This window comes from Microcebus murinus, chromosome 7 (genome assembly GCF_040939455.1).
Source record: "Microcebus murinus isolate Inina chromosome 7, M.murinus_Inina_mat1.0, whole genome shotgun sequence".
Classification (NCBI taxonomy): domain Eukaryota; kingdom Metazoa; phylum Chordata; class Mammalia; order Primates; family Cheirogaleidae; genus Microcebus; species Microcebus murinus.
In genome coordinates this window covers 24,365,946-24,389,853 of record NC_134110.1, presented here as the reverse complement: position 1 = coordinate 24,389,853, position 23,908 = coordinate 24,365,946, and the positions used below count along the sequence as shown (strand labels likewise).

The 23,908-nt window shown below is 44.3% G+C and overlaps 1 protein-coding gene across 1 annotated transcript in view; it reads left to right on the top strand.

The window, feature by feature from the left end:
• The first annotated feature begins 5,741 nt into the window (after positions 1-5,741).
• Positions 5,742-23,908, top strand: part of CYFIP1 (cytoplasmic FMR1 interacting protein 1) — a 94,993-nt gene continuing 76,826 nt past the window's right edge. The window contains 1 exon segment of the mRNA XM_020289139.2: positions 5,742-5,902. The gene's annotated coding sequence lies outside the window, so the exon portion shown is untranslated.

Here is a 23,908-nt window from a genome sequence, read left to right as displayed (position 1 = left end):
CAGCTAAAAAGGCGAAGTTGGTGGTGGTGGTAATCCATCCACTAACGAGGAAGAAGGGGCAGCAGATGCTGGTGGACCACTAGTGGTTTCTAGCACAGTATGAGCAAGAGAGAGAAATGATCAGCACCACACTTTACTTTTTGTTTTGTTTTGGCTTTGATTGTTATTGTTTTCAAAACTGATTCTCAGAGCAAAAATGGAATAGGGATCTCCAAGGACCTGCCTGCCACAAAAACATTAAAAAGTCAATCAAAAATGATCACAATCAACTTTGTCAGAGCTCTGTAATCGTCAAAGGTTTACAGCAATCAAGCACAACCAAATCAAGAAAAAGGCAACTTCAAAACTGAGGAAAAGCTTTGTGCACTTTTATTTGCCTTTGTTCCACTCCCTCCCCAGCTTGGCACTGGGCTTAAAGACAGGAGCCCACATTCCCAGGGCAGGACTCTCTCTGGTCCCTGGCTCCAGAGGAAGCAGAGCACACCTTATTGCAAAGAATTACATTTTTCAGTTTTAACTTGTCAGGGCACACCTAAAGGACTGGTGCAAGGTGCTTGCCTTTGTTTGGCTGAACCCAGAATCCACCCCAGGGCAGAAAAGCGTGGGCATTCCTCAAAAGCATTGTAAGGCAAAACAAAACAAAATAACCCACAGCCACCTGGGAGAAAAGATTATAGTTGAAGCATGTAATAGAGTACTGAAAGCCTGGGAGGAAAAGCTGGGGAGAATTTCTTGAAAAAATTTGAACGTTCAAAACTACTTGTGTATACTGGGGAATTTAAAAAGTCACGAACATGCAAACATACCTAGGCCTGGGAAGACTTTAAACTTTCCCCTCTGGCTGATCTCTAGGCTCAGTGCAAGGAGGAAGTGAAGGCTAAGGCAGAGTTGTAAACAGCCTAAGTATTGAAGGAGCGCCCCAGCACAGAGCCCATCTGAAATGACTGGGAGAGGGTTTTCTTTGTTTTCTTCTACTCCTCCTCATGCTCCCCCCTCCTCTCCCTCCTCCCTCCCCTTGTCTTTCTCCACCCTCCTCCTCCTCCCTCTCTTCCCTTCATTTTCCCTCCTCACTCCTCCTCCCTCTTCCTCCAGCTCCTCCTTTTCTGCCTCTCTGTTTCCCTTTCTTCAGCTCCTGACATGTAAGAAAATCTTTGTCAAAACACTAGCCAAACACATGCTAAAGAAATATAGGCTTCAAAAGCCATACATGACAAATAATACAGACTTTACAAACGTAGTCACTAAACAAACAGCTACAGGCAAGCAACGGAAACTAACCCTCATTAGTTTGCGGGGGAAGAATCTGACTTCCATAGTTACCATAGTTATAATTAGAGAGTTACCACATTACAATATTTAAAATGTTCCATTTTCAATGAAAATCTGTTGCCTGGGCTAGAGTAGCTCACAGTAACCTCAAACTCCTGGGCTCAAGCGATCCTCCTGCCTCAGCCTCCCAAGTAGCTGGGACTACAGGCATGCGTCACCATGCCCAGCTAATTATTTCCATATATATATATATTTTTTTTTTTTTGAGACAGAGTCTCACTTTGTTGTCCAGGCTAGAGTGAGTGCCGTGGCGTCAGCCTAGCTCACAGCAACCTCAAACTCCTGGGCTTGAGTGATCCTTCTGCCTCAGCCTCCCGAGTAGCTTATTTCCATATATTTTTAGTTGGCCAATTAATTTCTTTCTATTTTTAGTAGAGACAGGGTCTCGCTCTTGCTCAGGCTGGTCTCGAACTCCTGAGCTCAAATGATCCTCCCGCCTATGCCTCCCAGAGTGCTAGGATTACAGGCATGAGCCACCATGCCAGGCCAAAAGACTTCCATAATTTCTTATGTGTCAGTTAAAATCTTTTGTCCTATTTTTCCTAGTTTGTCATTTTTTTTGTAGGGGTTCTTTATATATTCTGGAGACAAGCCCTTTGTCATTTTTATGTATTACAATATTGTCTTGGAATATTGTCTGTGCCTTAGGTTTTTACTCTCTTAACATTATCTTTTGATGAGAAGTTTTAAAATTTTGATCAAATCAATTGATCATTTTTTCTAACCCTTTTGGTTAGTAGCTTTTTTGTTCCAGGAAATCGTTGCCTACCTCTACCGCAAGGTTGTGAAATTATTCTCTTATGTTTTCTTCTAGAAGCTATGTATCTTTAGCTTTCAAATTAAGGTCTATGATCCACATCCAGTTAAGTTTTGTGCATGGTGTGGGGTAGGGGGTCAAGGTTCAGTGTTTTCCCACAAGGTTATGTAGTTATTACATTACTATTTTTTCAAAATGTCTTTTCTTTCTCCATGGAATTCCTTTAGCATCTTAACTGAAAATCAGGCCGGGCGATGTGGCTCACGCCTGTAATCCTAGCTCTTGGGAGGCCGAGGCGGGCGGATTGCTCAAGGTCAGGAGTTCAAAACCAGCCTGAGCAAGAGCGAGACCCCGTCTCTACTATAAATAGAAAGAATTTAATTGGCCAACTGATATATATATAAAAAATTAGCCGGGCATGGTGGCGCATGCCTGTAGTCCCAGCTACTCGGGAGGCTGAGGCAGAAGGATCACTCAAGCCCAGGAGTTTGAGGTTGCTGTGAGCTAGGCTGACGCCACGGCGCTCACTCTAGCCTGGACAACAAAGTGAGACTCTGTCTCAAAAAAAAAAAAAAAAAAAAAAAAAAGAAAAGAAAATCAGTTGACCATATAATGTGTACTTATTGTTCACTACTCTGTTCCTTTGCTCTACAGTGCTCTCATTTCTACAGATGTTTCTTCCATGGTTGGTTGTCCTTACGCCCATTTCCAGAGGCTTTAAATGATTGTTTCTAAATAAGTACTGTACTCACCTATTTCCAAACCTTGGGTAACTGAAACTCTGGAAAGCAAAACATAACTTATTATAGTATACTGTTATAATTTTTCCAATTTATTATTATGAGGTTATATTTATTATGAAGTTGTTAACCTCATACTATGCCTAATTTATAAATTAAACTTTATCGTAGGTAGATATGTATAGGAAAACACATAGAATATACAGTATAGATTTCAGGCATCCACTAGGTCTCTTGCCATATCTCCCCTGAAGATTAGGGGGGACCACTGTATGTGATTTCAATCCTTTGAAATCTATTGAGACTCATTTTACTTCCTAGCAGGTAGTGTATTTTGTGAGTGTTATGTGTATATTTGAAAATTTTAGTTACTGTCAGCAATAGCTTGAGGTCTTCAGTATAAAGTGTTTGTTCTTTCCATACAAGGTACTCTGTATTCTGTTTTGTGGAAATATCATTTAGGTCAAGTAGATTAATTAATTTTAAATGTTCTTGTATCTTTACGGGGTTTTTTTGGTTTTTTTTTTGAGACAGAGTCTCGCTTTGTTGCCCAGGCTACAGTGAGTGCTGTGGCATCAGCCTAGCTCACAGCAACCTCAAACTCTTGGGCTCAAGCAATCCTGCTGCCTCAGCCTCCTGAGTAGCTGGGACTACAGGTGTGCGCCACCATGCCCGGCTAATTTTTCTATATATATATACTAGTTGGCCAATGAATTTCTTTCTATTTATAGTAGAGACGGGGTCTCGCTCTTGCTCAGATTGGTTTCGAACTCCTGAGCTCAAATGATCCACCCGCCTTGGCCTCCCAGAGTGCTAGGATTACAGGCGTGAGCCACCGCGCGCGGCCAGTATCTTTTCTTCTTTTTGTGTCTGCCTGCCTTTTAATTACTAATAGAGATGAGTGAAAATCTCTAATTATAAGATACATATTTGCCTATTTCTTCTTTTGATTCTATCCATTTTTTCCAAGTATTTAAAAACTTACTTGATATATATACACAATAAAATTTATTCTTTCTTAATGAATTAGCTCATTTATCTTTATTAAATGTACTATTTTTAATCTCTGGTAGTGCTCCTTGACTTGAAGTCTACATTGATATTAATATATCACCCCAACTTTCTGATGATTAGTTTGTGTATAAAACATTTTGCATCTTTTAAATTTCAGCCTCATTGTGTCCTTATATTTAAATTATGTCCTTTTTAAACAGCATGTATTTGGGTCTTATTTCTATCCAATGTGATAAGTTCTGTGTTTTAATTCATTTACATATAGTATACATTTACATTTAGTAAATGGATTATGTATTTAGGCCATTTACATTTAATGTAACTACTAATATGGTTAGATTTAAGTCTAACAGCTTGCTCTTTGTTTCTGTTTGTCTTATGTGCTTTTTGTTCCTTCTTTCCTGCCTTCTTCTGGATTAAGTATATTTTAGTATTCTATTTTATCTCCTCTTGAAATTTTTTAGCTATACTTTTTTTTTTTTTGAGACAGAGTCTCACTTTGTTGCCCTGGCTGGAGTGCCATGGCGTCAGCCTAGCTTACAGCAACCTCAAACTCCTGGTTTTAAGCAATCCTTCTGCCTCAGCCTCCTGAGTAGATGGGACTACAGGCATGTGCCACCGTGCCCGGCTAATTTTTATATAGATGTATGTTTTAGTTGTCCAGCTAATGTCTTTCTATTTTTAGCAGAGACGGGTCTTGCTCTTGCTTAGGCTAGTCTCCAACTCCTGAGCTCAAAGGATCCTCCAGCCTAGGCCTCCCAGAGTTCTAAGATTACAGGTGTGAGCCACCACACCCGGCCAGCTATACTTTTTTAAATTCATTGCTCTATGGATTACAATATTTTAAAATTATCACAATATACCCTTAATTTATGTTCTATCACTTCACCTATAGTGTAAAAAATCTTTAGACTCTGAGTCCTGGGCAAAGAAAAGGAGCAATCCACCGATTGAAAATGTGTCAGCTGGGAACCAGAATGTTATTCAAAACTGTTTTGGGCAGGCGTGTGGGGAACCTCCAGGAGATTCCAGAGAAAGTGATCTCTGAATATTGAGTCAACTGGTAGATTGTCTCAATCCGCTGGCCAGGATCCAATTGCTGTTAACTATTCGTCTTACCCAGAGCACAGCCGGAGGTAATTGACCCTCTGTGGTTTTCAAAGAGGCTATACTAGAACACCTGATGTTCATTCATCGTTATTGTTTTCTTAAGTGAAGGGGGAGTGAGTTACGTGGGGCTGGCTTGGATAGATTAGGGCAATTTTTCTAAGCATGCTTGTCACAAGCTCACTCCATTCAGAGTTTCCAGATGAGGTATGTTGCCTGGCCTCTCAAGATTGTTTTTTGGGACTAGTTCAAATCGGGTTTTCTTCTGCCAGGAATTCCCACAAGTCTGCGCACTCAAATGCCCAAGGCTCAGTGGGGAGGTGGGGGTTGTAGAGATGGGATCACTGCCGCGCCGCATCGGGGTCATTTTCTCCCAGTAGGCTCCGACGGCGTGTACCTGCCTCACCTGTCCGCGCCCGCCCTCCCGCCGAGCGCAGGTGTGCGAGTTTCCTCCCTGGCGCGGGCGCCACGCCGGCGCGCCCTGCCCTGTGGAGCCCCGGGACGGGGGACGGACCGCCGTTCCCTCTGCGCCGTGAGCCGGGCGGCTCCCGCGACAGGACCCCACGCCTGTCTCGCCCCTGTCCCACGCAAGCTGAGGTCGTCTGGGCCGGCAGGTGACTCTCGGGGCTCTCCGCCTGGGAGAACGCCTCCGGCGGCCGACGGGGAGCGCGGCCGAGGCCGCTCGGACGACTCCTTCCCGCGACCGTGCGCTGCCGCGGCTGGGGCGGCAGGGAGGGGCGGGGGACGCCCCGCCGGGAGGAGGGAGCGGACAGGGCCGCGGCCCGGAGGGAGGAGCGCCAGGAGGAAGAGGCCGAGCCGGGAGAGCCCCCGCCCTGGGAGGAAGGGGAGGAGGCCGAGTGTTTCCTGGCGCATTCCCGGCCCGCCCGAGTGACTCACTCGGGCTGGAAACTCCCAGGGCCGGCCCGGGACCCCCGAGCCGCCGCCGCGGACCCAGGTGAGGAACGTCGCTGCTCCTGCTCCCGCTCTGCAGCCTCCGTGGGGTCTGGACCGCCCTCGGAACCTGGGCCGGCCAGGGCGTCGGCGGGGCCGGGACAGGGCCCCACAAACGGCTGGGACTTGGCCCTCGGTGGCGCGGCCTCCCAGGCGGCGCAGCTACCCGGGGTCGCCCGGGGCCTTGCGTCCCCCAGCTCCTGGCCCCGCTGCCCCGGGCCTCCGGGTCCCACACACGCTCGTCCCCCTCGCCCCGGGCCCCTGGCTTCTGATCCCGAGCTCCCCGCCCCCGAGCGCCCCGCGGTCCGGGATCCCGCATCCTGGGTCCCGCGTCCGCGGCACGTGGCAGAACTCCAATGGGGAAGGGATGCATCGCTGCTGTGCGTGTCATTGTTGGAAAGTGCGGAGCGCACTGATTGTTAGCCTTGCTCTAAGGTCGTGCGACCACACCTGAACCCGTTTTTGTTTCGTGCCTCCCTCCGAGGAGAGGCGGGAGATCGTGGTCAAGCGAAAGCATTCCGCAGATTTTGGGAGATGAGTTTTGGGCTTTGTTAGGAAACGCGATTGTTACGTGGGCAGCACTGTTCCGCGCAGCCATCTGAATTGTGTTATTTTAAGCCTGAAATGCTTCAGCTTAATTTGCAGCACGTTGGGGGTGTGAGGAAAAAGAGTGGAAGAATATTTAGGAAATGGGGTATAAGGAGCGTTTTTAAGCTGGGGGAGGCGTCCGGACGGTGCCACTCTGCTGTTAGGTCTAAGCGGTACGGAGAGCGACAGCGGTCGACCCAGGACCGGGAGATCTGCGCCCGCGTGGGCGTCGGAGACTTTGGAATGTTTGTTTTCTGTAGTGGAGGGTTTCTGTAGTGTGCCACATCGGACAGCTTTTCGCTGCGTCGTGAGCCCAGTGGTGTTTCTTGGCCGTCTTCTAACACGGTTCCTCAAATGATGCGTGACTGAAGCGGCGGTGATCCCCGGAACTGTGGCTCTGGGTTGCTGGGCTTGCCGACGTGGGGATGGCGCTACAGAGTCCCGGGCAGGTTCCTCAGCCTGAGCTGCAGTCGCTGGCGGACCGGGGAGGGTCCCACACGTACTGTCCTTTATCCCCGCGGGTGGCTAGTGGTTTTCCCTGTAAAGCCTGGATCCACAGGCACAGGGCCCGGAAGACCTAATCATATTTCAGGTAAACGCGGGCCGTGGCAGGTGTGAATTTGTAGGAATTCAGTAGGAAGGCTGCAATGCTGCTGGATTCCCTGCTGCCCTCCTCCCGAAGCAGCATCGCTGTGACAGAGGCCAAGGCAGAGCTGCGGACAGCATTTCCTGTGTTAATACATGTGTTTGTGTGCTGATAAGTCCGTCAAAGAAAATGCATCCCTGAAGAGTGTGTGTGTATGTTTAAATTTATTTCTAAATTTGGATATGGTAAAATTCACTTTTTGCTATACAGTTCAATGAGTTTTGGCGCATAGAGTCGTGTGACCACTACCACAGTCAAGATACAGAACAGTTCCATCACCTCCACAATTCCCTCACGCTGCCCCTGGTAGTCAACCTGTCTCCCCATCTCAGCCTCGGGTAGCTACTGATCTGTTCTCCGCTCCTAACGTTTTGCTTTTTCCAGGATGTCATATGTGGGCTTTGAGTCTGGTTGTTCACTTAGCATAATGCATCTGAGATTCAACCATATTCTGGTTTGTCCCTGAGGAGCATAGATAGAAGGGTTTGAAAAGTGTAGTTCTAGGATACAACCTGAAAGACTAAAATATTTTTAAGTGATGAGAAAAGTTGTAAAATTTCAGTTGATTAAAAAATGTAAACAATATGGGACTATGTATACAAAAAGTGAAATTCTTTCTGCACTTCTATAGTAGTAGTCTTTTCTGTCATGCATAGGTTTTTTTTTTCTTGGTAACATAATGAGATTATATTGCACATATTTTCACTTAGTGATCTTTGATTACTTAAAGATCTTAGAAATCTTTACATGTTGATGTGTACAGAATATATAAAAAGATTTCCCTCAGTCTTTTAAATAACTGTATATAGACCATAGTGTGGATGTGTCATTTAATCAGCTTCCTGTTAATTGACATTATTATTTACCATTTTCCACCACTATAGTCAGTGCTTGTGTCTGTATCTTTGTGCCTGTATCTTTGTGCACATACTCGTGTATCATTCTAAAGGTGAATTTGGGTTTAAACAATAGCTAACATTTCATGAGTATTTATTTTTTTATTATTTATTTATTTTTATAGGTACCTATCCTGTGATTCATGAGTATTTATTATGCTCTAGGTGTCATTCCTAAGCCAGGCTTCCTTTTCCTGTAAAGGTCCAGGTGGACCAGTCTTTTCTCTTAGCCCTTCCAATCATGTGCCCAGCTGTATCTGGCTTTTGATTTGCTTGCAGAGAGGTCAGCTCAGGCTGTGCCTGGGGCTGCCCAGCTGGCCAGTGGGAGGAAGGACAGACTTCTCCAGCAAGGGAGATCAAGTGGGTCCTGGCAAGTTTGACTTCTGTTGATGTCTGCTCCAACAGTGATCACCCGAGCCCAGGTGGGCCTAGGATGGCCCATTTTCCTTCTTCAGTAATGCGGAACCTATTAAATTGTTATGAAGAGGCCAGGCGTGGTGGCTCATGCCTGTAATCCTAGTACTCCGGGAGGCCAAGGCAGGTGGATCTCTCAAGGTCAGGAGTTCGAAACCAGCCTGAGCAAGAGCGAGACCCCGTCTCTACTATAAATAGAAAGAAATTAGTTGGCCAACTAAACACACACACACACACATATATATATATATAAATAAATAAAATAGCCGGGCATGGTGGTGCATGCCTGTAGTCCCAGCTACTTGGGAGGCTGAGGCAGGAAGATCGCTTGAGCCCAGGAGTTTAAGGTTGCTGTGAGCTAAGCTGACGCCAGGACACTCAAGCCCGGGCAACAAAAGTGAGACTCTGTTTCAAAAAAAAAAAAAAAAAAAAAAGAAGAACAAATGAGATAATATAGGAAAAGTACTGTATAGGAGACAGTTACTGTTTGTGTTATGTTTTCTAAAGATTTTATATTTGAAAACCATACTTTATAAATGTGAGGTTTTAATGAATATGTCCCTATTTTTGCTACTGAAATTTAGTTGGTCCATAGAGGCCATAGGTGAAACATAGATTATGTTGACATAACTTAAAAACTTTATTTTAGCCAGTGCAATAAGGTCGGAAAAAGAAAGAAAAGGCATACAGATTGGAAAGGGAAAATAGAACTATCCCTATTTGCAGACAACATGATTATCTACATAGATAACCCAAGGAATCTATGAAAAAAACTACTAGAACTAATAAGTGAGGTTAGCAAGGTTACAAAATGCAATGTCAAAACACAAAAATCAATCTTATTTCTCTATATAGTGGTTCCCCTTTATCCTTAGAGGATATATTCCAAGACCCACAGTGGATGCCTGAAAACTTGGATGAAACCAAACCCTACATATGTTTTTTTTTTTCCTATGCATATATGCCTTTGATATGGTTCCTAATTTTTAATTAAACTTTAAGAAATGAACAGCAACAATAATAGAACAATTATAACAATATACTGCAATAAAAGCTATGTGAATATAACTTTCAAAATTATTGTACTGTGCTCACCTATCTTCAGAGGATGGTTGACTGTGGGTAACTGAAACCGCAGAAAGAGAAACTGTGGATAACAAAACCACAGATAAGGGGGGGCTACTGAAGTAGCAATGATGTACAATTATAATAGAAAGTGAAATTTTTAAAAACACCATTTTGTTAGCTTCAAAAAAGTCAGATACTTAGATATAATTGAATAAAACATCTATAGGATCTGTATGCTGAAAACCACAAGATGATGAAAGAAATCAAAGATCACTTAAATAAATGGAGAGGCATACCATGGTCACAGGTTGGAATACTGAGCATAGTAAAGATGTCACTTCTATCCAAATTGATCTATAGATTTAACACAATTCCAGTTAAAAAATTCCTGCATGATTTAAAAACAAAAATTTTAACTTTATTGAGGTACAATGCAGCTACTTTATAAAATTCACCTAAAGGCCGGGCGCGGTGGCTCACACCTGTAATCCTAGCACTCTGGGAGGGTGAGGTGGGCGGATTGCTCAAAGTCAGGAGTTCGAAACCAGCCTGAGCAAGAGCGAGACCCCGTCTCTAGGTGAATTTTATTTTATTTTATTTTTAAAGTATACAGTTGACCCTTGAATCATGTGGGGGTTAGGGCACTGACCCTCCCCCCAGCACGGTTAAAAATCTATGCATAACTTTTGACTTCCCCAGACTTAACTACTAATAGCCCACTGTTGACTGGATGCCTTACCAGTAACATACACAGCTGATTAACACATTTTGTATGTTATGTGAATTGTATACTGTGATCATACGATAAAGTAAGCTAGAGAAAAGAAAATGTTATTAAGAAAATCATAAGGAAGAGAAAATATATTTACTATACATTAAGTGAAAGTGGATTATCATAAAGGTCTTCATCCTGGTCATCTTCACGTTGAGGAGAAAGGGGAGGGTTGGTCTTGCTATCTGGCATGGCAGAGGCAGAAGAGGTGGAGGAGGTGACAGGTGGGCAGGAAAGAGGCACACATGGTATAACTTTTATTGGAAAAAATCTGCATATAAATAGCCTGCATAGTTCAAACTCGTGTTGTTTAAGGGTCAGTTGTACAATATATTTATTTTGAGACAGAGTCTCACTCTGTTGCCCTGGCTAGAGTGCTGTGGCATCAGCCTAGCTCACAGCAACCTCAAACTCCTGGTCTCAAGCAATCCTTCTGCCTCAGCCTCCCGAGTAGCTGGGACTACAGGCATGTGCCACCATGCCCAGCAAATTTTTTCTATATATTTTTAGTTGGCCAATTAATTTCTATTTTTAGTAGAGACAGGGTCCCACTCTTGCTCAAGCTGGTTTTTGAACTCCTGACCTTGAGCAATCCTCCCACCTCCACCTCCCAGAGTGGGAGGATTACAGGTGTGAGCCACCCAGCCCGGCCTGTACAATATATTTAGAAGATTTACAGTTGTGCAACCATTACCATACTCCAGTTTTAGAACATATTCATCAGTCTATTAAGATCCCTCATGCCCATTTATAGTTAATCCCCATTCCGGTATCCCAGGTAATCGCCAATTTACTTTCTCTTACAGATCTGCCTTTTCTGGATATTTAACATAATTTATACAACATGTGGTCTTTATGTGTGGTTTCTTTCTTTTTTTTTTGAGACAAGAGTCTCACTTTGTTGCCTAGACTAGAGTGCTGTGGCGTCAACCTAGCTAGCTCATAGCAACCTCAAACTCCTGGGCTCAAGTGATCCTTCTGCCTCAGCCTCCCGAGTAGCTGGGACTACAGGCTTGCGCCACCATGCCTGGCTAATTTATTTCTATATATATTAGTTGGCCAATTAATTTCTTTCTATTTATAGTAGAGATGGGGTCTTGTTCTTGCTCAGGCTGTTTTCGAACTCTTGACCTTGAGCAGTCCGCCTGCCTCTGCCTCCCAGAGTGCTAGGATTACAGGCGTGAGCGCCCAGCCTGGTTTCTTTCATTTAGCATGGTATTTAAATTCATTGGTGTTATAGCAGGCATTAGTATTTCATTCCTTTTTGTTGCTAAATTGTGTTCCATTGTAGGGACCTATCACATTTTGTTTGTCCATTCACCAGTTGATGAATTATTGGTTGTTTCCACTTTTTGCCTATTATGGATGATGCTGTATGAAGACTCACTTGCAAGTCTTAATGTGGACATGCTTCAATTTATCTTGGGTAGAAACCTAAGTGTTATTGTTGGGTCATAAGATAAATTTATGTTTAAGTTTTTTAAGAAACCTCAGCTGGATATTTTTATAGATAAAAGACAAGCTGATTTTAAAATTTATGCAAAAGGGAGAATAAACTAGAATAGCTATAAAAAATGTTTAAAACAAAAATGAATTGGAGGAATCACCCTACTTTTTTAAAGCTATGATAAAATATATGTAACATAAAATTTACCATTTTAACCATTTTAAGTGTAGTTTAATTTTATTAAATACATAATACATTGCTGTGCAACCATCACCACTATCTCCAGAACTTTTTCAAGTTCCCAAACTAAAGCTCTCCCCATTTCTTCCTGCCCCCAGCTACTATTACAGTAACTGCTATTCCACTCTCTGTCTCTGTGGACTCGACTATTCCAGGTACCTCATATAAGTGGAATCATACAATATTTGTCCTTTTATTTCCGTTTATTTTACTTAGTATAATATCTTCAATGTCCATCCATTATGTAGCAACTATTAGAATTTCATTCCATTTTAAGGCTGAATAATAATTGCACACCACATTGTTCTCCAGTCATCTATTGATGAACATTTGGGTTTTTTCTACCTTTAGCTAGTGTGAATAATGCTGCAATGAACACTGGTGTACAAATCTCTCTTCAAAATCCTGCTTTCAAGTTTTTGAAAATTGAAATGGAATTGCTGGATCATATGATTCAGTGTTTAATTTTTTTGAGGAACTGTTTTCCATAGCAGCTTCACTATTTTACGTTGATACCAACAGTGCACAAGAAGTCCAGTTTCTCTACATCCTTGCCTACACTTATTTTGTTTGTATTTTTTGTATAATAGTCATCCTAATGGGTATGAAGTGGTATCTAATTCTGGTTTTAATTTGCATTTCCCCATGATTAGTGATGTTGAGTGTCTTTTCATGTACTTATTGGCCATTTATATATCATCTTTGGAGAAAAGTCTATTCAAGCCCTTAGCCCATTTTTGAATTAAGTTTTTTTGTTACCAAGTTTCAGGACCTTATATATTCTGGATATCAATCATTTATCAGATAAATAATTTGCAAATATCTGTGGGTTATCTGTTCACTCTTTTTTTTTTTTTTTTTATTTTGGCATATTATGGGGGTACAGATTTTAAGGTTTCAATAAATGCCCATTTCCCTCCTCCCCCCAAAAGTCTGAGTCTCCATCATGACCATCCCCCAGATGGTGCACATCTCACTCATTATCTATGTATATACCCGCCCCCCTCCCCCCTTGTTCACTCTTTTGATAGTGTTTTTTTTATTTTTTTTATTTTTGAGACAGTCTCACTTTGTTGCCCAGGCTAGAGTGAGTGCTGTGGCCTCAGCCTAACTCACAGCAACCTCAAACTCCTGGGCTCAAGCAATCCTTCTGCCTCAGCCTCCCGAGTAGCTGGGACTACAGGCATGCGCCACCATGCCTGGCTAATTTTTTCTATATATATATTAGTTGGCCAATGAATTTCTTTCTATTTATAGTAGAGACGGGGTCTCGCTCTTGCTCAGGCTGGTTTTAACTCCTGACCTAGAGCAATCCGACTGCCTGGGCCTCCCAGAGTGCTAGGATTACAGGTGTGAGCCACCACGCCCAGCCTTTATATTATTGTCTTTGGATGCATAAAAGATTTTAATTTTGATATAGTCCAATTTAGCTATTTCTTTTTTTAAAAAACAATCTTATTTAAAAAACACTCATTTAAAGTGTACAATCCAATGGTTTTAAGTATATTCACAAAGTTGGGCAACCATCACCACAATCAATTTCAGAACATTTTCATCACCCACTGCAGTCATTCCCAATTTGTCTGCCCTTCACTCCCACCTATCCCCTCCCTCCCACCCCCGGCCCTAGACAATCATTCATTTACTTTCTGTCTCTATGTATTTGCATATTCTGGGCTTTCCCTCCCCATCTAACTGTAAATATGTCTTCATTGACCATTACTTCCCCAAACTTCCTTCCCCCACAACCACCTCTGGTTACCACCATTCTGTCCTTTTATGAGATCAGCTTTTTTAGATTCCATATAAGAGTGATAATCATGCAGTATTTGTCCTGTGCCTGACTTAATTCACTTATTATAATGCCCTCCAGCTTCATCCATGTTACCTCAAATGACAGGATTTTGTTCTTTTTTGTTGGATAGTACTCCTCTATGTATGTGTGTGTGTATGTGTGTACATATATATATACACACACCTTCTTTATCCATCCATCTGTTGATGGACAGCTAGGTTGATTCTGTGTCTTGGCTATTATGAATAATGCTGCATTAAACACAGGAATGCAGGTATCTCTTAACATACTGATTTCATTTCCTTTGGATACATACCGAGTAGTGGGATTGCTGGATTAAATGATAGTTCTATTTTTAGTATTTTGAGGAACCTCCAATTCTCATAATGGCTGTACTAATTTATACTCCCACCAACAGTGTGTAAGTGTTCCCTTACACAAGTTCACCAACATTTGTTATCTTTGGTCTTTTTTTTTTTGAGACAGAGTCTTGCTTTGTTGCCCAGGCTAGAGTGAGTGCTATGGCCTCAGCCTAGCTCACAGCAACCTCAAACTCCTGGGCTCAAGCAATCCTGCTGCTTCAGCCTCCTGAGTAGCTGGGACTACAGGCATGCGCCACCATGCCCGGCTAATTTTTTCTATATATATATTAGTTGGCCAATGAACTTCTTTCTATTTATAGTAGAGACGGGGTCTCGCTCTTGCTCAGGCTGGTTTTAAATGCCTGACCTCGAGCAATCCGGCTGCCTCGGCCTTCCAGAGTGCTAGGATTACAGGCCTGAGCACCGCGCCTAGCCTCTTTGGTCTTTTTGAGGATAGCCATTCTAACAGGTGAGGTGATACCTCATTGTGGTTTTGATTTAAATTTTCCTGATGGTTACTGATGTTGAGCATATTTTCATATACCTATTGGCCATTTGTATGTCTTGTTTAGAGAAATGTCTATTCAGGTCTTTTGTCTATTTTTTTAATAGGGCTACTTGTTTTCTTGCTATTGAGTTGAGTTCCTTATAGATATTGGATATTAATTTCTTATCAGATGTATAGTTTGCAAATATTTTCTTCCATTCTGCAGGTTGTCTCTTCATTCTGTTGATTGTTTCCTTTGCTGCGTAAACCCTTATTAGTTTGATATAAATCCTATTTATCTATTTTTTCCCCTGTTGCCTTTGCTTTTGAGGCCACATCCAAAGAAATCATTGCACAGACCAATGTCATGGAGCTTTTCCCCTATGTTTTCTTCTAGTACTTTCATAGCTTCAGGTCTTAATTTAATTTAAGTTTTTGTGGGCTTTTTTTTTTTTTGAGACAAAAATATTGCCCAGTCACCTCGTAGCTCACAGCAACTGCAAACTCCTGAGCTCAAGTGATCTTCTTGCCTCAGCCTCCCAAGTAGCTGCGACTACAGGCCTGTGCCATGGCGCCTGGCTAATTTTTCTATTTTTAGTAGAGACAGGGTCTTGTTCTTGCTCAGGCTGATCTCAAACTCCTGAGCTCAAGCACCCTTCACACTTTGGCCTCCCAGAGTGCTAGGATTACAGGCATATATTTAAGTATTTAATCTGTCTTGAGTTGATATTTGTATATGTTGAGAGATAAGGGTTTGATTTTTCTCTTCTGCATGCCGATACCAAGTTTTCCCAGCACCATTTGTTGAAAAGACTGTCTTTTCCGCATTGTGTGTTCTTGGCACCTTTGCTGAAAATCAGTTGGTTGTAAATGCATGGGTTCATTGCTGGATTCTCTGTACTCTTCCGTTGGTCTACGTGTCTGTGCTTATGCCATTTCTTGCTGTTTTGGTTACTATAGTAACTGACAACTTTGTAGTATATTTTGAAGTTAGGCAGTGTGATGTCTCCAGCCTTGCTCTTTTTGCTGAAGATAGCTTTGGCTATTCATGGTCCTTTGTGGTTCTATGCAAATTTTAGGATTGTTTTTTCTATTTCTGTGAAGAATGTCATTGGTATTTTGATAGTGATTATGTTGAATCTGTACATTGCTTTGGGTAGTATTATTTCTTTTATTACCAGTGTTTTTGGGGTCATATCCAAGAGACTGTTGCCAAATCCAATGTCATGAAGCTTTTATCCTATTTTTCTTCTAAGAGTTTTATAGTTTTAGCTTTTATGTTTAGGCAGAGCACTATTGAGTTAACTTTTGTATGTATGGTATGATCCAACTTTATTCTTTTGTGTGTGTATATCTAGTTTTCCCATCATTATTTGTTGAAAAACTTGTGTTTCCCCCCCCCTTGAATGGTCTTGACACCATTGTTGAAAATCATTTGACTGTATATGTGAGAGTTCATTTACACAGTTCTTTATTCTATTTCATTGGTCAGTATGTCTCTCTTTATGCCAGTGCCACACTATTTTGATTACTGTAGCTTTACAGTAAGTTTTGAAATCAGGGAGTGTGAAAATTCCAACCTTGTTATTCTTCTTTGTTATTTGTTCTCTTTATGTCTTTTATCTGGAGGATGGGTAGCCACAAGCATGGGGCTTAAACACAGAATCTTGGCCTATTTCAGATTAATAGGAGGATTTTAAAGCATTCCAGGAACAAGATTTGCATGTGTATGGATTTTTTTGCATTAAAGGCCTCTTAGAACATGGTCTCAAGAAAATAGGAATGCAGTTTTTTACTTCTATGTCAGTTTTAAGCCTGGTATGCATTTGCATTTGTATTGTTCAGCAGAAACTCAGAGCATTCATTTTCCTGGTTGCTACCCCATCCTGCTTTGTCATGACTGCCTCTCCTCTGTGCATGGCTGTGGGAAACAGGAGTGGTGCGCATTGAACTGTGGCTTCTAGAGGTTTTAGTTGCAAATAGCACAGATGTGCAGTGATAGCTACTGTGACCTTCAGACCAGCATATTTGTGATTTGTATTTATATCCTAGGTCTCCAGCAGCCAAACTTTGTCATGCCCTGTTCTTTGCTTTCCCCCAGCACATGGGGGGATTCTGCTTTACAGAGGAGAAAAACTAACACCTAGAAAGCAGTGAGTTCCATCTTGGAACCTGATTCCAGAGCCAGAATTTTGTGCTTAGAGCCTGTGTGGTCACTACTTGTACTCAGGTGGTCCTGACGAGGACGGTGGGGATGCGTGTTGATTTATCCTTGAAGATGCTCACAGAAGGGGGTGTGCTTTGCTCTGAAGAACCACATAGCCCCCAGTCAGAAGTGGTGGGGAGGATCTGCATTGTATGTGAATCTCTGCCCGAAGCTTGACTTTCTCAAACCATTCCTAGGAGGACCAGTCACCACAAAATCATCGAGCTTTAAAATCACCTGGACTCTTGACTTATTAATAAGGGGTTGGCTGTCCCCAGAAGTCATTGGGTTACTGAGTGTGTTAAATTGGGCAGCCTCCTCTGCAGGAGACTTTCACAGGCCCTGGAGCCAGCCTTGTGCCTTTGCTGGAGACCACACTGGTAAGGCTTTGTACACACCAGTCGTGTTTCCTGGTTTGTTTTGATGGCAGGGTGTGGGGGTGGTAGTGGTGGTGTATTAGTCAGGGCTCTCCAGAGAAACAGAACCAATAGGGTGTGTGTGTGTGTGTATACATAGAGAGAGGTTTATTTTAAGGAATTGACTCACACAGTTGTGGAAGCTGGCATATCTGAAATTTGGAGGGCAGGCCAGCAGGCTAGAGACCACAGCAAGGGCTGGTGTTGCAGCTTGGATCCGAAGGTGATGTGGAGGCAGCACTCCCTCTTTCCTCTCTGATGGCCTTTAGCTGACTGGGTGAGGCCCATCCAAGCTGTGGAGAGTGATCTGCTTCATTTAGTTTCCTGGCGAAAATGTTACTCTCATCTGAAAAATACCTTCACAGCAACACCTAGACTGGCGTTTGACCAGAAACCGGGTGCCATGGCCTAGCCAAGCTGACACATAAAAGCAACTACCACAAGGAGTAATTTTTATTTTGTGTTTTATTAATTTGCATTTTAGAGCATTACTTCCTCCTCCAAAGATGGACTGAGTGCTGTCTGTGCAGTAAGCCCTGTGCAGAGGGTAGAAGGTGGGGTTCCTGGCCTTTGGGACAACCTGCTGACCCAAGAGGACCAACCCTGCCAGCCTGCCCACCTCCAGGCACTGGGGACACACCCTGGTCACCAGTGCCTCTGTCAGACCTTGCACACAAGCTCTGAGAGGCTATGAGAGGCTGTGAGAAGCCACCCGTCCACCAGAGGTGAACAGAGCTGGGTGGCCCTCTCAGGGATGGCTCTGTGTGACGGCTGAGGTTGGGGGCAGCTGCTGCAGGAAATGTAACTTTCTGCCCCACACTTTTTGCCCGGCACTTCTGTGCCACTCTGGCATAGTCGTGCCGAGAGTACAAGATGTACCGCTTACATTTCAGTCACACGTTTCAGGCTTACCTCACAGGTCACGTGGAATGGGTTGTGGTCCTGTGACAGGCATTTGAGAAGCATATGGAGCTCCCAGTTGCCCTGATTCTATCCCAGGTCCAGGCAGGAGGGCAGATGGTGCTGCCTGGTCGCCGCCTCTGGGCTGTGGCTTAGCCGGGCTCCGGCAGGCTGGGGTGGTGGGTGGCCCTGTGGGCCTCTGGCAGTGTGTGCGAGTCGCAGCCTGGCGCCCGCCTTCCCCACACACTCTGTGTGCAAGTGCGCTTGAGTTCTTCCTTTTCACATGTGTCAGGTACATTCCTGCCAAGATTCTCTATTCAAAAGTGTGCTTAGAACCCCGTGCATCAGGGGCTTTGTGATTAGGGAGGTCACAGAGCGCACTCCCAGCGCACAGCCCCTGCCCGCTCTTGCAGGGGATGCCGCCATCGCCTTAGCTGCAGGAGGACAGGCACACCTGAGCCAAGTCACCTGTCCTACGCCCCTCAGCCAGTAGGGTTCAGCCGGGTTCTGTCAGGCCGTTTTCACTCTTGGTAAGGCTCTCTAAAATGTATAAACAGGTGGTGACAGTTGTGGTTGCTGACTGCAGCCCGTTGCCCGGGTCACAGCCTCTGTTGCCTCCTGGGAGTGGGGTGATGGGGGGAACTCTGTCCCCTTGTCACGAGACCCCAGCCATGTGCCAGAGCCAGTGCTTCCAAGTACCTCAGGTGGTTTGAAAAAGTTTAAATAAATTCTATGTACTTATGTTACATTTCCCCTTTTATCTTTTCCCCACAAAAAAGAAAAGTGGAGGTGATTTCGAAAAGCAGCATTTTACCTCCCAGTCATTTCTCTGAGCACGTGCGGCAGTCTGCCTGTCTTAAGTGGAAAGAGTGTCTGTTCTAGCATGCGGGGTGTATCAGAAAGGGTTTGCAATAGATAATAGTTTTTTTTTGTTTGTTTGTTTGTTTTTTTGAGAGAGAGTCTCGCTTTGTTGCCCAGGCTAGAGTGAGTGCCGTGGTGCCAGCCTAGCTCACAGCAACCTCAAACTCCTGGGCTCAAGCAATCCTTCTGCCTCAGCCTTCCAAGTAGCTGGGACTACAGGCATGCGCCACCATGCTCGGCTGATATTTTCTATATATATTAGTTGGCCAATTAATTTCTATTTATAGTAGAGATGGGGTCTTGCTCTTGCTCAGGCTGGTTTCGAACTCCTGACCTCGAGCAATTTGCCTGCCTTGGCCTCCCAGAGTGCTAGGATTACAGGCGTGAGCCACCGCGCCCGGCCTAGATAATAGTTTTAAACGGATGCCGTCAAGATTAGGAGGCCACATCACAAGCTCTATTTGCCTGTTGTGGTTGTCTCGTACTGGAGTTTGAGGCTGCAGTGAGCTGTGATGCTGCCACTGCACTCTACCCAGGGCCACAGAGCAAGACTCTGTCTAAAAAAAAAAACATAAGTAAATAAATAATTTCAAATTTACAAAACATTGCAAAAATAAAAATAGTATTGATACAAAGAACACACATATTATCAGAGGCCCTTTATCTCTAAACACCTTAGTGTATATCTCCTAAGAGTAAGGATATTCTCTTGCATGCCACAGGACTTTTATGGGCTTCCAGCTCTTTTTATTTTTATTTTTAAATGTTTTTTTTTTTTAAGGATAGGATCTCACTCTGTCAACCAAGCTGGAGTGCAGTGGTTGTGATCATAGCTCACTATAACCTTGAACTCTTGGGCTTAAGCGATCTTCCTGCCTCAGCCTCCCAAGTAGCTATGGTCCTTTTTCGAAAAGGTTTACTGATTCCTGCCCTAGCAAATGTATTGCACATGACATCATTAAACAACTAATTAGGTTGAGAGGGGGTTAGGGTCTAAGAATTATTATGCACCTGAGGTCCAGTTAAAAATTCCTACCATCAATCAGTTTATTGAAGGTTTTACGGATCTCAGTATTACTTTTATTTTTTTTTTTTTTTTTTTTTTTTTTTTTTTTTTGAGACAGAGTCTCACTTTTTTGTCCAGGCTAGAGTGAGTGCCGTGGCGTCAGCCTAGCTCACAGCAACCTCAAACTCCTGGGCTCAAGCGATCCTCCTGCCTCAGCCTCCCGAGTAGCTGGGACTACAGGCATGCGCCACCATGCCCGGCTAATTTTTTATATATATATCAGTTGGCCAATTAATTTCTTTCTATTTATAGTAGAGACGGGGTCTCGCTCTTGCTCAGGCTGGTTTTGAACTCCTGACCTTGAGCAATCCGCCCGCCTCGGCCTCCCAAGAGCTAGGATTACAGGCGTGAGCCACAGCGCCCGGCCTCAGTATTACTTTTAAATTCTCTGAGATTACCTATTGCCTTAAACAGGCTTCTGATAGTAGCAACAGCAATTTGCAGAAACTGGAACTAAGATTAGAAACGTCTTCCTTCCCTGGGCCTGAGCCAGCAGAGTTCTTCCTACTTGGTAAATTTAGAAGTGAAAGAGGAAATTCCAAAGGGAAAGGCTGAAAAGTTTGACATGATAAAGAGTTAAAACTTAGGTTTCAAAGAAAATAGTAAGTGAAATGAAAAGACAAGTAGCTTGACCTGGACAAAAAATGTTTTGCAGCAACTTTCACAAAGTTTTAATATCTTTAATTCATTAGCATAGTAAGTACATATGTAAATTGATAGAGAAAATGCCAAGATTCCAAAGCATTAAAAAATATATATAAAATAGACAACCCAAGATGGCAAGTCACAAAAGAACAACAAACTGGTTACTGCATAGATATATGTTTAATCTCAGTAACAATAAAGGAAATGCAAATTAAGAGAATATTTAGATGCTGTTTCACTTATTAAACTGTAAAAATGAAAGTGACCTCTGGGTACTGTGGGGAAGTGCCATGCTGGTGGCAGACTCTGCTTGGGGCACTGTTGGAGGGTACCTGGCCTGAATCCACCTGCAGCTTTAAAAAGACAGTTGTAGGACCTAAAGAAACCTCCCGGGATGCGCTGCTAGGACAGTTGTCCAAAAGCACACACTGAACTTCTCTGCCCAGAGATGGTAATGGTGGTCTTTTCTCTAGTGCAGGGCCCTTGGTAGAGATTGGGGAGTAATGTGGATGGTAACCAAGGTCATGGCTTAACCTTGGGCTGGATGCAGTGGAGGAGCTTGGACAATACTGGTTGGAGTCTGGCTGAGAACCAAGGTTGGTCTGAGGCCCTTATGGATACTCTTGGAGTACGAGGAGGGCTGGGCTGCAGTAGGCCATGCCTAGACCAGCTAGATGGAGATCCAGGGTCCTTACTAGGTGAAGGAAAGGAAAAAGAGAGAAAGGGCTCCTCTGGTGGTGGTGGGTGCCAGGGGAAGACAGATCTGGCGGCCACTGTGTGGCCTTTGGTCATTGTCTTGCTACTTCCCCTGGAGAACCCAAGAGGCTGCTAGGGAGAGGTAGGCACCAGGACTCGATCGCCCAGAGGCTGTCCCTCAGCTGCTCTCTGCAGGATCCAGCAGGTCCACAGCCTGTCAAGGACATATAATATGGTGGGGACAAGGTGAGTGACAGGCAGCTCCTTCCCTTTCATGCAGCAGGAATCGGAGAAGGCTAAGAACCTCCAGCCAAAATGACCGGCAGTGGAGTTACTTTGCCAAGTGCCCGAGGTTGTGTCTGGCGCAAACTGAACGTGGCCTCCTGAGTGGAGAGTCACTGTGGTGTTCTGTCCAGGTGGGACTGCATGGGCCACTGCGCCGTGGCTGCGGGGGACCCTGTGCTGCCCTGCCAGGCTCAGCTTCTGTGTCTGTGAGTGGGGAAGCACCCCACGGTCTAGTCTGGAGGTTGGTAGCGGCGCCTCCGGTGTAACTGCCCTCCCAGACACCACCGTGGTAGGTCTGTTCTATTGGAAAGGGTAAGTTGAGTCAGAAATACTGAAATACCATTGTTTTCCTTTTGTGTCTCTTAATCGTGCACTGGATCCTGTGTGAAAGATGAAGGAATGCCATAGTCACCAAGAAATATTCTGTAATGAGTAAATCGTGCTGTTTGGATCCCCGATCTTAGAGAAAAACAGCCCCTGCCACCAATGAGAATCCCACTCAATCCGGGCGTTTGTCATGTGGGGCAGCAGGTCAGGTTCTCTGGCGTTTGTTTATCTCTTTGCCTGGCAAGTTCAGCAAGGGGGCCGAGTTTGGCATTTTCGTTTTTCAGAGGGACCCACCTGGGGCTGTGGGAAGGGCCAGCACACAGCACGGCGCTGCTGCCTGGGCCTAGGCACCGGAGCGGAGCGTAGGGAGGCCGTTGGCGGTTAATGAGACACCGAGACTTTATTCTGTGGAATATTGGACCTGTTGTCTACCTTTTAGTGATTTTTTTTATTTTTAGCATTAGAATAGTTTTTTCATGCAAATCCGGGGAAGAGTCCCAGTATATAAAATAGATAAAAGCAGAACCGCTCTTCTTTGGTGGTGTGAGGCATCCCAGGGTTCCGTGGAGCATGGTTTGAAAACCATAGCTGTAGGTAGAGAAAGCCAGTGACGATGTAGCAGGAGAGTGATATGAAGAGTAGCAGAGGTACGTCCAGGCCTGGAGGGGTCCACATTGGTCAGGGGCAGTCCGCTGCATGAGGCAGTGGCAGGAAGCCAAGGAAGGGGGACGCTCTGGAGGCTATGAGACCACTCAGCCCGGGGATCCCCCAGAGGCAGCCAGAGACGGCCACAGGGACCAAGGTGAGGGCAGAGTCCGTGTGGCACGCGGACGTTTACTGTTGAACACTCAGGATTCCTTGGCGTGCTCCATTTCAGACTTCAGCACCTCACTGTCGTGATTTTCAAACTTGTTTTTGTTTCCCTGTTGATCAGGCAATTTTTTTGAATTGGTTTTGAGCGGCTGCTTTTGAGTGAAGATAGAATTTGAAATTTTTATGCATTAAAAATACTGAATTTCTTCAGTAGTAAAGCTGGGCTAGAAAATGTTACTTTGGGCTTTGAAGTATGCATTTTTCGCCTAGCTGGTCACAGCAGCCCATCCCCACGCTGTGCCCTGCCTGTCATCAGCCCTGCTTAATCTGGGGAAAACCAGCTGGCGCTGTCCCCTGCTTGGCGACATGGATGAGCACACTCTTTCAGCAAGTGGGAGAGAAAGGAACAATTCAATAGAACATGCATTTCTTCCTGAGATGATTTATTTTACTTGTGAGCAGATTGCACAAAAGTATTGGAAGTCTCTACTTTTCTGGGAAGTGCTGTTATTTGCATATAGAAGAGGAAGAAAATCAGCTCACTGCTTGCTTATGTTCATAGAAACATTTCATAGTTTATCTCTGTTTACGCTGTACAGCCGGACAAGTGAAATCCTTTCAGGTTGCACAATGAAAGAGTGACTCGTTTGAAAATGCTGGAGAGACCCACTTTCTAGCAAAGCATCCCTCTCAGCCCGGCCACGCTGACCCGTAGTTCTCCTCCGACACACAGGCCGACCGTGTCTGCTGTGGGCGCAGACTCCGGCGTGGGCACCGACGCCTTCAGTTCTGCATTTGCAGGACTGTGGCTTCACCATGTTTTGCAACCTTGGTGTCGAGCTGCCTTGGCAGTTTCTATTTTAATGGCTACAGAGACGACTTCTGTCAGGCCCTGTGAAAAGCTCCCTCTTTGACTTTGGGTGGGAAAAGAAATTTGTCTCAAAAACGTATACTTTAATCTGGTAAAACACAAGGCCACTCAGTGGCCAGGGGCTGGCTGGAGTGGCCAGTGCAGGCTATCCTTGTGTGTGTGGCCACCGCTCCGCTGTGTGCTCACTGGCTAGAGCTCTTGGGTGTGGG